Source organism: Elgaria multicarinata, chromosome 8 (genome assembly GCF_023053635.1).
Source record: "Elgaria multicarinata webbii isolate HBS135686 ecotype San Diego chromosome 8, rElgMul1.1.pri, whole genome shotgun sequence".
NCBI lineage: Eukaryota > Metazoa > Chordata > Lepidosauria > Squamata > Anguidae > Elgaria > Elgaria multicarinata.
In genome coordinates, this window is record NC_086178.1 from 95,095,080 (window position 1) to 95,109,371 (window position 14,292).

The 14,292-nt window shown below is 42.9% G+C and overlaps 1 protein-coding gene across 1 annotated transcript in view; it reads left to right on the top strand.

Annotated features, from left to right (window-relative positions):
- Positions 1–14,292, top strand: part of CTNNA3 (catenin alpha 3) — a 902,456-nt gene that overhangs the window by 748,965 nt on the left and 139,199 nt on the right. The gene's annotated exons all lie outside the window — the stretch shown is intronic.

Here is a 14,292-nt window from a genome sequence, read left to right on the forward strand (position 1 = left end):
ATTATTTTTTTGTATAATGGACAATGTATCCGGTTTAAGTATTATATATTTCAGGCTGGGTTCTTTGAAGCATTGAATAAAGGAATTATTTATTATTTACTATTACATTTATATCCCACCTTTTTTCCTCCAAGTAACCCAAGGCGGCATAATCTTCCTCCCCTCCATTTTATCCTCATAACAAAAACCCTGTGAGGTAGGTTGGGCTGAGAGTCTGTGGGCTCATCTACACCAAGCAGTATATTCCACTATGAAAGCAGTATGAAAGTGGTATATAAAAGGCAGGAGCCACACTACTGCTTTATAGTTGTAATCAAGTGCACTGACAACTGTTCGAGCCCATGACACATCTACACCAAGCAGGATATACCACTATGATAGTGGTATGAAAAGCAGTATATGGTATGTGTCATTGGCCCCAACAGTTGTCAGTGCACTTCAATATCACTATAAAGCAGTAGTGTGGCTCCTGCATTTTATATACTGCTTTCATACCACTTCCATAATGGAATATCTGCTTGGTGTAGATGAGCCCTATGACTGGCCCGAAGTCACCCAGTGTGTTTCCATGGCTGAGTGAGGACTAGAACCCACATCTCCTGACTCCCAGTCTGACACTTTAGCCACTACACCACACTTACCCAGAGAGCATTAGCTATTGGGCAGTATAGATATGTGATAAATGAATGAATGTTGATACATGCTGATGAATGAAGTGAGGGTTCTAATCTACATTAGTGGTTGTAAGTATGGAACCAAAAAATGGTTGCAGTTTCTCCAGATTCAATTAATGCAAGCTCCAATGGTGTCATTTTATGCCTGCAGCATTAAACATGGATGGTGCCAAAGTAGTCCTACAACTAGAGTAGACCTACAACACTTGGCTTCAGGCAAATAGCAGTGTGTGTGTGTTGGCAGGTGTGTGTATGTGTATATCTTGTCATCCCTCAGTTCTTATCAGGAAGTCAGTGTTGTAGCAAATACTTGCAAACCATGGCTGAGCTTGGCCATCACCAAAGATGGCTTAGATGGAGGTTAGTTGGTTGGTTTTCATCTGCGGCTGTCTTAAATTGCTTATTTTTATGATTATTTGTTTGCTATTTATTAGGGTGACCATATGAAAAGGAAGACAGGGCTTCTGTATCTTTAACAGTTGCATAGAAAAGGGAATTTCAGCAGGTGTCATTTGTATATATGGAGAAACTGGTGAAATTCCCTCTTCCTCAGAACAGTTAAAGCTGCAGGATCTATACTAGAGTGACCAGATTTAAAAGAGGGAAGGGCACCTGCAGCTTTAACTGGTGTGATGAAGAGGAAATTTCACCAGGTTCTCCATATATACAAATTACACCTGCTGAAATTCCCTTTTCAATACAACTGTTAAAGATACAGGAGCCCTGTCCTCCTTTTCATATGGTCATCCTATATTTATATTATAATATTTTATAGTATTTAATCTTGTAAGCAGCTTTATGTAGCCATGGACAGAAAAACAAGGCAAGCATAATAAATCAAGTCAAGGAGAGAAAAAGGAAGGGGGGGCATGGGCATGTTGTGTGGTGTAGTTATAGTAATGGAACTTTCTGTAAGACTACGGGCTTATCTATACCAAGCAGGATATTCCACTATGAAAGTGGTATATAAAAGGCAGGAGCCACACTACTGCTTTATAGCAGTATTGAAGTGCACTGACAACTGTTCGGGCCCATTGACACATACCATATACTGCTTTCATACCACTTTCATAGTGCTATATCCTGCTGGGTGAAATGTTTCATGGGCCCCAACAGTTGTCAATGCACTTCAGTACCACTATAAAGCAGTAGTGTAAATCCTACAGTGCACGTCAATACCACTACAAAGCAGTAGTGTGGCTCCTGCTTTTTATATACCACTTTCATACCACTTTCTTAGATGAGCCCTACGTTTGTATGAGGGTAGAGAGTTCCATGGCCCCATCCTGGTGTACAAGGTCTTCCAGCACAATTAGTTATTGACCAGCCTACATTTTCAAACTAAATCTAAGTTCCTCTGCACTTCTTTGAGGGCTGCATGAGTTCATATAAATTCTGATATATCTCGTGGACTATTTGGGGGGCTTTTTCTACCAGCAAATAAATGTTTAGAAAAGTACCAACTATTGCACTGATGCATAAAACCACAAGCCCTGATGGTAGTTTAGGATACATATTTAGGATTGTGATGTCAGAATCACAGAGCATAGAAAGAGAAAAAATAATATGCAATTAAATTGTCTAGGATTTTTCATTTCACAGGACTCCTCCTAAACTTATGTTTAATCGGCTTTTAAAGATAACCTGCAAAAGAGACAGACAGGAATAGTTTGTGATCTTTCTGCAGACCCTCAATGTGTTCTAAATTATTTTTGAACAAATCTAATTAAAGTGCCTCATTTATTCATTAGGTTCTCTGTTACTAATGTCACAATTACAAAAGATTAGGAATAATAGGATTTTGAAAGTGGGTTTTACAACTATAGATCATAATGTATTTTAAACGCCTTTTAAAACAATTAATGTTAAAATGATGTATTTCCTTTTTAGGTCACTTTATTTGAAAGCAACCAGGGGACTGATCACAGATGATGCATCTCACTTATGTGCTGCACATTTTTCTAGGCCACTCATCCTGAGTAATAAAAAGATATTATAGTAATCTTGAGATTATGTTTCCTAGCATTTTAGAAGTTCACAAAAAAAAATTAAGTAGCTGGTAATCCTCAGAACATTCCTGTAGCACAAGGAAAGACCTATTGAAGGCATGATATCCACTTAATTCAATAACATTTTCTTTTAATTCTAAAATGGGGTCCATACAGCGAAAGACTATTCACCAATACTCCTATGTATCCATGTGATGGTACAATAACTTAGTCAGCAAGTGTAAAGTGGTGTGAAGGTTGTTATTACAGGGACAATGGTTTCTCTACCCACAAAAGAAAAAGGTATAATTTATTTTTAGAAATATGTCAGTTGAGAAGGGTGCTTGTGACAAAACACCAGGGGCATTGCCATACTACAGAGTTACTGATTTAAAAGTCTCTCCTCTGTCTAGACACTTGTGAGAATTATACTCAGTGGTGTAATGAAATATAGGAAAATGCAGCTCTGGAAATATTTTCAGAGTGGGAGCCGTGAAGTCATCTGCCAGAGTGCCAAGATAATTGATGGATTCTCCTTGCACTAGCAAGTGAATGAGGTGATAACAAGACTTTCAAAGTTTATTATTTGTGACAGATTAACATGGATGATGAAGAAAATAATGAAACAGAAGCTGGATACTTTTCTGTTAAAATTGTTAAATTTAAACCAGAGTACCGATAGAAACAGTGGCTGTTCAGCTGAGGAACGTTCCTGGAAAAGAGCTGTTTTCCGGAGGTGCCGGAACCAGCATGGTGTTGGTGCTTGGCTGACTTCCAGGGGCAGGGAGTTCCAAAGAGAAGGAGCTTCCACATTAACTACTTCACACTAGCATTTTAAATGGCATACTTCTTTGCATTTTAATAAATTTATTTATTGTATTTCTATACATTTCTTTATAATTAAAATCTAAAGGTTGAAGTTCAGCTGGCTGAAAGTGTTTTGTTAAAGCTTAATATGTTTTGCGAGTTGAACCTATGCAGTTAGTGGTAAGCACCACTGAGTTCGATGAAGCTTATCCCAGGTAACTAACAATGCATAGGATGGCAGTCATGGCCAATAAACATAGCTGTCACATTTAATTAGTATTTTGTTTGTTTTGGATCTTTGTGTTTTATGATTGAGATTTTAACCAGATCATTAACTCATCAGAGTATAAATAATGGAAAAGCAGAAAATCTATATCTATCTATATCCCCCCTCTCTCTCCTTGGGGTGAAAGTATGATTTTCCTTGGAGGCATGTCTATGTCAGCTGTCACTTCAAAATTTACCACTATGTCTTTGATTGTACTTTAGTAGGAGCTGGAGCTAGGGATTTTGAACAAAGTATTCTTACCACCTCACCAAACTCTAATTCTGAAAATTATTTGGGTGAAGCCATGAGAGCTAGTGGAGTAAAATCTATTTTAATTCATAGTGCACATAGCCCCCCCCCCCCAAATTAAGACTTTTGTTGTTTTTTAGGACCCTATCAATTTTTGTTTGTCACTATTAGGAATAAGCACATTTCACCTGCTCTATTCATTTATCATTCTATGGGTTCACTCTGGGCATGTCTACACTCAGGGTGAATCGCAGACTTACCAGCTTCCATGATCCTCCATGGGTGCCTGGACAGCTGCACAACGTCCCGGAAGGAAGTCGCAGGCACCATTTTTAAAAAACAACAATGAGACGAGTGCACTCATGCTCCACTGCTAAAGATAAAAAACCAAAAAAAAAAAAAACACCAAACACCCCAACCCCGTTCCCCATCCCCCACCCCTGATGGGCATGGACTGCTGCCATGCAGCTCCATGCCCATTTCAAGTGTCCCTCTACTCATGGGGAGGATAGGACAACTCGGGAGAAGCAGCCACACAGCCATGCTTCACAGGATGGTCCTGGAACCGCAGAAAAGTCAGGTTTTCCATAGTTCCTGATATCCTGGGATAAGTCCTTGCTCGTCCCGGGTTGCCCCCAGGATCCCCTGTGCATCATGTGGATGCACAGGGATGATCCAAAGACTACCCCAGGATATAGGCATGGTGTAGACATGCCCCAAGTCTTGGATTCAATGTCTATTGAATTCTAGTCTAAGCAGGGAAATTCTTGAATTGGAACCTGCACAGTTTACTGCAGCTTTTAGTTCTTTGCATCAATGCTCCCAGTATATATTGATGATGTGCATGCACATAAAGCACCTAGCACAAAGCATCGAGATACAAACACATATGCAGTCACATCTGTAAAGGAAGAGCGCCCAGCAACCAGCTGGCTTCTCGACTGGATTTAGCACGGATCCCCGGGCCAGACACTCACGGCTCACACATATGAGGTTTAAGACCATTTATTTGGAAAAGGGTAAGGATACATGGGATAGCAGAATAAAACTTAATAAAACATGTATAAAAGTATAAGAACCCAGCACAAGCAAGCTGCAAACTAAAAATTACAAAATCATACGTCACCCAGACCAGCCTCAGCCGACGCCTCCCTGTTCCCTTCACAGGGGGGTCTTTATACTATTCTTTTTGCTCCTTCCCCCCTCCCTTCGGCTTTGATGCGTGGAGTTTCTTCACACTTCAGCCCGGGATGGTTAATCACTCAAGGACACAAGACAGTTACAATCAGCCTAGCTCCGGTCTGCTCCCCCTCACGCAGCTGCCTGGTTCTTATCTCCCCTCCTAAAGAACCATAAAAAACCATAAAATTCATACATTAAAAAACATGCCAGTCCCAAGGTCCGATTAACCCTCACTTTACCCTTACAACATCAAGATTGTTCTTTTGCATGCTTTGTCAGTATACCTGTGTGCATATGAAGAGGCATATGAAGGAACTTACAACTGCAGCAAACAGCATACATGCAGTGCACTGTACAAAGTATGGAGGGGTCTGCTACTGAAGTCTCCTGGGGGGGGGGTCTTCATGGTGCCGGGTTGGCTTTCCCTTCCCCAGGGTGGTGTTGGGTAATCCCAATGCCGAGGAGAGAGCATGCGATTTCTGGGTGGACCCACCCTCTTCCTGGTGGAAGGGTTGCCTTCCACAGGAAGTGAGCAGGGGCGGCTTAGGCTGTGCCTCCGCTGTGACTCTAGAGTAAGGTGAGGGGCTGTCTGGATGCCATATTATGCATTTTTGCCTCGCTCCACAGAAAAAAGCTGAGGTAAGTCCCCGACTTTTTTTCTCCGCAGCTTTGGCACAAAGCCCCAGCGTGGGAGCGCGATCACAGCGGTGGCATATAATTGATGCTGCAGCACCGTGCACCCACCCCACAGCTTTCCAAGTATTTAGACAGGGCACTGGTGTCAGGACCACCTGTGGCAGTGGGAGCGGTGGTAGATCTTTTTTTGGCCAGGAGCACAGGATGTGGAAAGGGTGAGGAAAGCAAGTGCTAGTTGCACGGAACCCACAATTACATATCTTGGCCACTATAGGAAAGTTGTCTGCTGCTTTCTTCTAGAGAACAGTACAAAAAGAGAGGGAGTTCTATGCAAGGGAAGTCTCATTAAGAGGCAAATGTGTGAATTGGTCCGAATTCTTAAGCTTAGTTCAAGATGGAAAAGAGTTTGCTGAAGTTGGCATGCCTTCTCTCCAAGCTAACCTTTTAAAAAATATTTGAAAGAGCATATATAGCCTTGCAGTGTTGCTGTCAGGGCAGGATTTGGAGGCAGACGTCCAGAGCACTGCTCAGCAGAATGAGCAGGGGGGTCCCAAATGCAGCAGGGCTGGCTTTCTCCATTTTGGAGCAATATTCATGACCATCCAGAATCCATACCCTGCAAGACCGTTGTCCGGAGTTTCAAATTAATTTATTGCACCACAGTAGACCTAGGTGAGATTACTTCAACTCCAAACCCTCTACTGAAATCAGGATTATTTCTTCATGCAGCTGGTCATCCCAGAAGCTTGCTGTAGAACTTATTTCTGCAGAATACAAACCACCATTACTAAGAAATTTTGTCAATCCTGGCAGCAACAAGAAGAGCTGCCCTCCTACACACACAGAAAGAGACTTCTAGCTGGGAACAGTGGAATATTATTTTTGTTCTTAGCATAACTGCTCCTCATATTTCTCTACAAGTGAGCTTTTCATTCCCTACAGTAAAACATCAGGTATGGGAGGAGTTGCTCAGCAGTGAGCAAGTAGTTCCTGTCAGCCTTACACAGGTATCGACGGTGACTGTGTGCTCTAATGAGTTCTATTAGAATGTGATTGACAGGCCTGCTGGCAGATGGGCACAGAACTAGTGTAGAGGTCCAGAGCATGAGGGCCGAGAGCTGCAGGACACAGGCGTGTTTTATCTCAGTGAATCTCTTCCCCACCCCTTATGGGTTATGCCTTTTAATAGCTGCTCAGGGGACTTGTCGCTAGCAGCAGTGATAAGAGAAATCCTGGTGTTTCACTCCAGAAATCAGGATACAAAGAGATGGAGCGGTCCTTTTAAAAGCTGCTCAGGCAGATACTCTTTGCTTGCACCAATACCCCAAGGCATCTGGGCTCCAATATGACAGAAGGAGAGCTTGCTAGATTTCTGAGGCCTTAGCTAGATGGGGCTTTATCCCAGGGCGATCCCTGGGATTGTCCCTTTGATTCCACATGATGCACAGGGGATTCTGGGATCAGAGAGGGATGATCCCTCCCTTGCCCCAAGATCTCACCCTCCACTTTAGGCCCTGTTTTTCTGCAGTTTTGGGCTGCGCCCAAGACTGGATCATGTGGCTGGGCATTGCAGTTTGTCCCGGCTCCTCGCGGTTCCTCATGAGGAGCCAGGACCCGTGCATGGGGCGCAGAGCTCCTCAGCTCTGCATCCATTTGGGGTGGGGTGGGGGGGAGCAGGGAACTTTTTATTTTTTTTAAAAAAAGGACTTACCTTTTGCACATGAGCGCTCGTGCGCATCTTCCCCTTTAAGAAAAAAAACCAAAATGATGGGTGCGACGCCTCTCCCTCTGAGGTCATTGCATGTCACATGTGAACAGAGGGGGAGGTCTCACAATAAAAATATTGTGGGATCTTCACCCCTCCATCCCGCTAGACCGCTAGGTCTAGCTGAGACCTGAGTCTAGTCTTCACACTCTTTGACCTGTTGTGCAGAAGGTGGCCATAGAAGTCTGGACTGTACCACTACACATTGCAACAGAGGGGTGTGATGATGTTATTTTTAAATGATTCTCCCATCTAAAAAGCTTACTGAATGTAGCAAACTAGCACTTCAGAGAGAAAGCTGTAGTGTGCCCCTTTCCTTTTTGTCCTAGGTTACTATGTGGAGATAATTTCATCACTTGGGGGAGCATTAAAAATCAGACACCCGCCCCCTGCCTGCATCCTGCCTGCCTTCCACCATCTCAATGTACCACCACTTCTGTATACCTTGTGGCTTGGCTCTTTCTGGTTCTGGCAGCTGTGATTCCAGTACGATTCCCTTCTAGAATCTTCTAAAAATTGCTTTGCTTAAATGTTCAATTGCTTAAGAACCAATTTGTATTTAAAAAAAAAATTGAAAGGGAAATATAGGAAGAATAGATGGTTTCACTATTCATGTTGGGTATTTATTTTGAAATGGTAACTTCCATTATGATAGTTGCCAAAGGATTTTCATTAGTGTATAGCATTAGTATGCATACATTTTGAATAGAGAACATTATTGGATGTATTACACCAAGTAGGGCAGCCTTTGTAAGTTAGGAGGAAGGGTCTTTAGAAACAACACTTTTACATAAAAACTAAAAAGAAGATATTTATCTATATGCATGCTTTCCGAAAAAATATTATTCCATTTACAGTATTTTTGTAATTCTGCTTCCTATATATAAAATGCATAATTAAATTACACGTGCTATTTCTATAAACTGCATCCTATGTTCTGACTCCAAAAGTGACCTCTCTAATAATTGATTTCAATAGGAATATTATGAATGAGTAGCTGTCGATTGTAGAGGCTGGTTGTTGGCACCTTTAAGTAAAGACAGGAAAGTTTGCTGACATACCAGATATATTTTGTATGCATATACCTCTACTTTCATATGATTACCTCTGCATTTGTCCATCAAATTGTTGTTTCGTTCATCTACAGATCAAGTAGCAAATTCTCATTTATATATGGTGGCATGCAGAAAGCTTAATCTTTTTACCTGGCAGAGGCTGTACAGAACTGGTTTTCACTCTATAGTGGGCTAGAAGGCACTTCTTTGGCTAGAATTGCAAGGATCATATAGATTTATGAATGAATACTTTCTCTAGTTTTCATTCTGCTCAAAATCTACATAGCACTTAATTCCTAAAGAAATAATAGACAGCAGCTGCCGCCCACCCCCACTGTGACCATTGGTAGGAAGCTGGCATGTGCAGAAATGTCAAGTGACTACTGTATGGGTCCTGAAAATCTAACGAGTATTTCTCTTTTCACTGACTCAAGGAATGTTCTAGGCTATGGCTGGACCTTCTGGGTCTAGCACAATGGAGGGGGGGAGGATCTCACAGTAAGTTTTTTTTAAAAAATAATAATTTCCCCACTCCCCCCCCCCCAGTGAGCACTGGGTCCCAGCTCCTCGCGGCTACTCGTGCGGAGCCATGACAACCCGCAACGCCCGGCCACACGTTCGTTCCATGGTCTCGGGATCATCCAGACACTGTGGAAAAAGCAGACTAAAAGCATAGGGTGACATCCCGGGCCAAGGGAGGGATCATCCCTCCTTGCTCCTGGGATCCCCTATGCATCATGTGGATGCACAGGGATGATCCCGGGGTGATCCCCGGGATATCACCCCATCTAGCCATACCCTTAGTTTCTCTGATCCCCGAAGTCCATCAATGTGCTGAAACTATGCCGAAGACTTAAAGACTTGGGCAAGGTGTGAAAAATCATCTGAGAAGAGTGCTTCTGGGCTTCTGCTCCATTAAGAAAAAGAACCTAAGTTGCTTTGCGTGACTTCATGTGATGGGATGGAAGACCTACCTTTATCATTGATGGATGCAGTCCCCCAGGTAATCTTCTTGTTTAGCAATCCTTTATTTGCATACCTGATAGTGTCTATCACATCACCCTGGAAGCAACCAGGCATGACCACTCATCCCTTATGACATACACTTGTGTCTTATGTCGTAACTTATGGCCCATGGAGAGGTGGGCAGGGGGTCATCTGCCCCCCACCCATGAATGGTTTTTCACCCTTAAGCATAAGCCATTTCACCTGAAATCTCAGGTAAACTGAAATCTGATCATCACAATAACCAATGTATAATGCAGCCAAATTCTGTGCAGACTAAAGTAAGTTGGGATGTACTTTTGAGCAAATGCTCATAGATTTGTGCCTGAATATCCCTCCAGTTCTCTTCAATCCATTTCTCTGCCAAGTCTCATGTCCACCTTTCATGATCTTAATCTTTAGGATAGAAGCTTCTTCATTTTGCATGGCAACGAGAGAAGCATGATTCCATAGTGTTACAGTTGTATAATATGTTTTAATTAATTTATGATGAGGCTGCTTCTGGTCTGCAAATCAGAGGTGTCTCTTCCCTTATCTTGGGGCTTGCTGGGAAGTCTGCATTTAGCCATTACTCATACCGTGCTGTGATTGATAATTTAATGAGACAAGCTGCTTAATGAAAAAAAAAATCATTAAGATTAGCACCGTTAAACCTAGGAAGGAGTAAGCAGTGTGCAAATTCATTTTTCAAAAACCCAAGCATAAGAAAAACCTGATAAACATTTGCTACATCTGTTTCACAGGATATGCTACTCTTCTTAGACGATTCAAGGGTGCAATAATCTTGAATGCTGACAAAAAATGATTAATTAGGCACAACCACTTACAATTTCATTATTCAACTTTTCAACTTCACAGTAGGACAGTAAAGGTAGAATGATCTGAACCTCTGAGAGTAGCATGTCAGGAGTTTATCTTTCTATTTTCTCTTTTTAAAAGATGCTGATTATATCTATAGGTCGACAGCTACTCATGGATACTAATAAAAACACTAGGAATCTGTTCATCTTCCACCGGTGGTTTTATCTGTTTATGGGTCCTAACAACTAGCATATTCTGCTATTCTCCCACCCCTAATTTCAAGTCTTTACTGCGACATCACCTGTGCTTTCACTTAGGGTGACCAGATGCACCGGGAAACCTTGGAGACCTCCAGAAAAACGGAGGTCTCCAGGCCAACTGGGACTGGCCTCCAATTCACCGGGGAAAAGGGCTGGAAGACACGTTCCCGGACTTCCAGGAACGGGTGCTCCAGCCCTCCCCCAGCGCTGATCTAGTGCAGCAGAAGGCTAGATTGGCATTGGGTGCGGGGACTGGATGACACGTTCCTGGGCTTCCAGGAATGTGACTCCCAGCCCCCACCTCCCACCAGGGCTGATCTAGCCCCTCTGCTGCGCTGACGTGATCGTGTCAGCGCAGCAGTTTGCTCACGCCCCGGCCGGCTGGGCCAGGCCCAGCCAGCTGGGCCAGAGAGCGAACACGAAGCCCCACCTCTTGGGTCTCGTCGCATGCAAACTCTAGAGTAAAAACAAAAAAAACAAAAAAACAAATGTAGTTGCAAGACACAGATTTAAAGGAATGTCTCTTTTGGCCCTGACTGGCTGTAGTTCTACAGGGTACCAGGCAGGAGACTTTCCTAGTCGTACTTGGAGATGCTAGAGTTTTAATGTGCTCTGCCATTGAGGTACAAGTCCTCCCAAGGGCTCTGCTTATCTGCTAGAGTCACTTATTTTTTAGATCAATTATCTGCCCTGTTCTAAAGAGTAAGAAGAGCAACTCTCCTCCTTAAACTAAGCATATATTTTTTAAACAATCAGTTTCATGAAAATATCCCCATATTTCCTGACTCAGCCTTGACCTCAAAGGCCAAAGAGCCAGGACAAACGCTTCTGAAAGGTGTTTTGTCTTGGACTTCAGTGAGTCTGTAGTGGGAGGGAGTTATATAAGAAAGAGTGAGAAAGACTTTAAATATATTGATTTAAGTCTATAGGCTGTGTGAGCTATAAAACTAATCAACAGATTTATTTTGATTTCTCGGCAAAAAGGGGGTGGGGCAAGGGGGAAGAGTGCAGTAATACCATACCCATGTGGGAATGCATCTATGAATCAAAATCTATATGAAAGTTTATCCCCCATGTCTTTCTTCCTTTCTAGAAACTGGTAACTATAATTTTGCAAAGATGTTAGAGGTATCTACTAGGGGTCTGCACAGACCCCCCCCCCACTCTGCCCGCTCCGTGCCGCTCCGCCCATACTCCGCTCCTCTTCGCTGCGGCAGAGCCCGGTAAGGGACCAAGGGGGAGGGGGGCCTTACCTGCCTCCGTCCGCGGTCTGTCGGCTTCTTCAATTGAGCCCACGGTTCAACCAGGAAGTCTGGGCCACAAGTGCGGCCTAGACTTCCTGGTTGAACCGTGGGCTCAATTGAAGAAGCCGACGGACCATGGATGGACACACGTAAGGGAGAGGAGGGGGGTTTACCGGGCCCTGCCACTGTCGCCGCATGGGCGACAGCAACAGCGGCAGGGCCCGGTAAACCCCACTTACCTTTCCAGCGGAGCTCCAGATCGAGGCGAAGGATCCGCCTTCACCTCAATCCTCTTCGCCACGCTCCGCCGGCCCCCCAATCCTCTTCGCCTCCGCCTTAAGGGCAGGCAAAGCCCCCCGCTCCGCTTCTAATTCGCCGGTCCGATTAGAAGCGGAGCACATCCCTAGTATCTACCCCCCCTACAGAATTCTTTTCTAGAGTCCTTTGCAGAGTTAGCCATAAAACAAACAAATCATGGTACTTAAATTGGTGTGAGTTTGTAGCTTAAATATGTCCTGAGAGAACCCATGAAAGAAAAATCTATTACCTTGTAGTATGAGTGATGCTATGTGTCCCATTGTACGTATATTCTCCTGTGGCAGATGTTTTCTGACTAATGTAACTTATGGGACAAAGACTAGAAAATGGCCTCAGAAATGCTGATGTCAGGATGGTTGCAGGATGCCTTTTTACAGTATAAATGAATGGTTATCCATTCTGGCAACTCTACAATGCCCCTTGCTAAAGCTATGTAGCCTAAGGCATCATGTAAGGCAGTGAATTAAAGGATTTGCAGCTTCAAATTGCTGTGTGGCTTGCCACCAAGTTGTGTAGCTCTGGGCGTGCTGGATCAAATACAGGAGCCAACACAGTGAATAAAGAGAGTGTTGATGTCACAATGTGTGCCATTTACAGCTGTATGTTCTTCTGCAATTTATTTAGAGAGAGAGTAACACAGCAATTACTCGTGGTGAAGATTAAGTGTGTGTGTGTGTGTGTATTTGAACCAGCCACTTCAACCAATTCTCCCTTTTAAGAAAAACAGAACTTCTTGACAACTTAATTAGCTCTGTAGAATTCTAACCTTTAAGTAACCTTAATTAAGATATGTTAAAAAGTGGGTTAACAAGTTGGCTATTCTGGACCTTACCAAGATGTGCACCTAAAATGATGGTGATCTAAGTATTTAGAGTTATTCATGGTTCAATGGTAGAAAAAGAGAGTCATAACTAAGCACAATTGAATTTATACTTGTTTTGCTGTTCACCACTTCCTGAATGGCAACATTTTATACCACCAGAAAACTATGAATTAATAATGTGTGGGTGTAGGAAATACTCTATATCTGGAAACAGCTTGTAATAAACCTCCACATTAGTTACTGTGCATAATACATTTGCTCAAATGCAAGAAATTGATTGCAAGCTGGCCAATTGTCCTAGAGAACCAGACTAAGGAGATACCTAGAGAAGAGGATGGTGATATGTGAGGGTAATTGGGAATGAGAGAGTGTTTATTCTTCTGAAAGTAGCTCTCTGTGTTCTTATTTTATTTATTTATTTATTAAAACATTTGTATCCCGCCCTATATAATTGGGATCTCAGGGCAGCATACAGAGAAGAAACAGTATAAGGCAATAAATAATGTACACAGTTAAAAAAAAAAGTATTAAATCATTAACAAACTAAAACCAGTAGAAAATTTAAAAGCAATAAAAACAAAACTATGTGCAGCTTTAAACAAATTTAGAACTCAAAGGCTTTGATAAAAGCCAAGTTTTAACTTGGCGCTGAAACGAATATTCTTGGGTGACTCTGAGATAAACACACGGTGTACAGCCCTCTGCATATGGTAGGGTGACCAACTGTCAGGATTTCCCCGGATTTGTCCTGGTTTTAGTTCTTTCCATAGTGTCAGGGGGGATTTTCTATAATTTTCAATAATGTCCTGGAATGACACACCTTCCCCTTTAAGGCTGCCATTAGCATGGCAGGAGGGAATGACATGCTTTCTTGAGGCACATCATTCCCCCACCCCGAGCTTCAATTGAGGTCTTAAAGGGGAAAGTGGGTCATTCGTGGACATTATAGAAAAGGCCCCAATTGGAGTGGACGGTGGTGGTGCAGAATGAAATCCTTTCCCCTCCTCCACTCCAATCGGGTTCTTTAAGGTGGCGGGGGAATAAAGTACTTTTTGCAGGACTCAGAAAGCTGCTTCCCCACACACACACTAGGTGTCCTCTTTTTTGGTTTCCCAAATATGGTCACCCTAGCATATGGTCAATGTATGCACAGGGAATACCCACAGAGGATGAAATGTGATTGCGGTGGCTACGTGCTCCCCTCCCCTGGCATTCAT